Raw genomic sequence first — 3382 nt, 5'->3', positions numbered from 1 at the left:
CCCACCCCGCCCCCCAGGGCGTGGATGTTCAAAGCAGCTCAGAGAGAATCAATATATGAGGAGGTGGCTGGAGGCACTGGCCCGTTTTACAATAATACACTTTCGCTGTGAAATCCTGAGGGGGAAATAAAGGGATAAGCATGGAACCCAGACAGATGAATTCCCAAAAGCTGGGCGTTTGGGATCATTTAGTGCAGGAGCAAAGAGCGGTCTCCACCTGATTAGACCCGAAGGCTTCACCAAACCTCAGCTCGGAACAGAAGTGGATGATGGGTCACCATCTAGAATTGGAATCCGGTTCCGGGTTCATTTCTCTCTCTCTCTCTCTCTCTCTCTTTCTCAGAAAGAAAGGAAAGGCGTCCTCTATTTTTAAAGGGTTCCATCCAAAACGGAGACTGACATGCTCACACTGTCAGCTGTGGAGAGTCTTCCCTGCAGACAGACTCGGGTGGAATTAGCATTGGCGGAAGGTTTGCTGGTGATGAGGGGCCCTGCGCTGCGGGGAGCCTGGCGAGCAGCCTCAGCTACCCAACCAGAGCCTTCTCTCCAGCGGCAGCCTCCTCTTCCAAGCCCCCAGCTGCCAGCATGATGGCGCCCGCACTACAAGCCCCACACGCCCTCTGTACTGGACTGAGCCCACGGCCCTTGGGAATGAGATGCACTGAGCCAGCCTGCAGACCCAGCCCCGATACCCTCGCCATAGCCAGGACCGGGGCATAGCCGCTATTTGAAAACCGCCATATATGAGCGAAAGGCCTCAGTTTCCCTGCTCACCTAGGCTAGTGCCCACTGGGTGCGTCCTTCATCCTAATTCTAGTAGTCAGGTGCATCCTTCAGTGCAATTAGTGATTCACAGAAGAGTCAGGTGGGCTTAAGAGAGACATATTGGCTCTGTGGTGGAGAATGGACTGCAGGGCCCCCCAGCTAAGAGGCCATGCAGGAAGTCCTGAATTTAAGTTCTTGATTGCTAACCTAAAGGTTAAAGGTTCGAGCGTACACCTAGACACCTGGGAGGAAAGGGCTGACATTTGACTCCAAAGAAACAGGCACTGAGAGGTCTGGGAGCTCTAAGTGCTTGCTGGCTACTGCTCGGACACAAGAGCTCTGGGCGGAAGGGGGCTTTCCCCTTGAGGCTGCAGCATTTCCGGGGGAGGCGTATGTCCCCCTCTGACCCCTGCTTCCGGGCCTCCCTGTGGTCTCACTGAGTGTCCCTTGTCTCCGTGATCAGAATGCGCACATCAGGCATCTGAGTCAGGCATGGGGAAGGCTGGGGCACCCCGTGCCCCCTTGTCTTTAACCCTTCATGGGGCCCGGCCCCAGGCAAGTCAATGGCTCCTTTCTCTGGTGCTCAATGAGACATTCTTCCCAGCGGATTATTGAAAGCAGAGCTCCAGGTGCACAATGGGCGCTCTGTGCTCCCCGCCGAGGCCCAATCTGTTTGCCCAGCCTGACTGCGGCCTCGCCTGTCCGTCCGCACACTCCCCACCCTCCACCCACCGACCCCAGCCCCACCCGGAGGCCGGCTCAAAGGGAGGCCATATGAAAGGACTTGTTCTCCGTGCCCTCAGAAGTGCCCGCCAAGGCCTCTGCCAGCCTTGGGAGGAATTAGCTTAACACGGCCCAGGCCTGCTTCCAACCCATCTATCCCGGGGTCTGCTGCTACCCCTTTGATGTCTGGAAGCTTCCGTCCTCCCTGGCCAGCTAACATTTCTCTCGCCCTTGTGCGCAGGATCGCACACCCCAAAGAAAGAGGTGGAGCTCTCAGGAGCCACACGGAGACCGGGGGAACTAAGATCCAGGCCCGTGGAAAACCCACTGCCACAGAGCTAACCCCAGCTGGTAGTGACCTTAAACTACTCCTCGGGGTTCCTGAGACTGCAAGTCCTGCCGGGAGCAGACAGCCTCATCTTTCTCTCGGCACAGTGGCTGGTGGGTTTGAACTGCCAGCCTTGCAGTGAGCAGCCCAAGGCCTAACCCACCGTGCCCCAAGGGGCCCCTAGAAGGGCGGCAGGTTGTGGGTGACCACCCTCAACAAGGGTCGGAAGTTCCCGCACAGGTTTAAGGAGGCAAAGGAGGGTCCCGGGGGCACGCTAGGTTGCTGGGTTCTCTCCCCGGCCTTGCCACTTGCAAGCTGTGCGACTTAGCAATGTAACTCTCCGTGAGCCTGTTTTCTTCTTTGTAAGTTGAGGATGTGAGCCCCCACCCAGTGGTTGCCGGCAGGGTTCCGACCTACGGAATGTGTAACGCTCTTTGCAAGGTGCGGAGTGCATGGAAAGCTTTCACGAAATGATAGCTGTTGTTATTACGGGTACAAGGCTTCCGTTCCATTCTCGTTGTTGACTTAGATCCTAGTCCTACAGGTGTATATAGCCCCAGGGACAAAAATCTGCATTCCCTTATTAAGCTATCTCTTGCCTTCAAAACGCTTAGTGGCTGCCAGCTCCTGCCCACAATCCAAACCCGGGCTCCTTGGCGGGCACTCAGGGGCAGAACTCTTGTCTTCCTCTCTTCACAGCCATCGACGCTGGGCGCAGGGCAGGTAAATGGACGCCCCCCCCCCAATGCCTTTACCACTGTCGTCGCCAGCTGTGCTTGGAGAAATAGACTTTTTAGCACAAGCTATAAAGAGTCTGCCTGCGGGGTGTGGGGGCGGACCCCGAATCGATACCAAGTCAAAACTCGGCAGTCATGACAAGAACAATAGCATAAATGTTGGCCTTTATTAGACATCTACGATGAATGTGGCAGGCGTCCTTAGGGCACAGGCAATTGAGCTCTCGGGTAGCAACGGAAAGGTTGGAGGTTCAAGTCCATGCAGAGGAGCCTCAGAAGAAGGGCCTGGTGATCTACTTCACACACACACACAATCAGCCCCTGAAGACCCCATAGCGCACAGCACCGCCCTGCAGCTCCTCGGTGGCTTTCCTCTGGAACTGACTTCACAGCCAGGGGCTCGGTGTTTGCTGTTGCTGTCACCCTTGCTCACCCGGCGCCGGGTGCCCTGCTGGCCTCCTCTGTTATCTCCTTCTGCTCACCACCCAGTGGTGGTTGTGGGTGTCAGGTGCTGTCAAGCCAGCTCCAACCCATAGTGACCACGTGCAGCACAGCGCGATCCGCTGCCGATCCTGAGGTGTCCTCACAATCATCGTGCGCCTGAGCCCACTGTTGCAGCCACTGTGTCCGTCCACCATGTCATGGGCCTTCCTCTGTGCTGCTGCCCCTCCACTTTACCAAGCAGGATATCCTCCTCCAGGGACTGGTCTCTCCTGACATGTCCAGAATACGTGAGGTGACGTCTCACTCTCTGTTCTTCCGAGGACACTCTGGCCCTACTTCTTCCGGGACAGATCTGTTTGGTATGCTGCCGACCCATGGTCCTTTC

Source organism: Echinops telfairi, unplaced genomic scaffold (genome assembly GCF_000313985.2).
Source record: "Echinops telfairi isolate 266 unplaced genomic scaffold, ASM31398v2 ScPeMD7_7469;HRSCAF=8507_0, whole genome shotgun sequence".
Classification (NCBI taxonomy): Eukaryota; Metazoa; Chordata; class Mammalia; order Afrosoricida; family Tenrecidae; genus Echinops; species Echinops telfairi.
Note: the sequence above shows the minus strand (reverse complement) of the source record.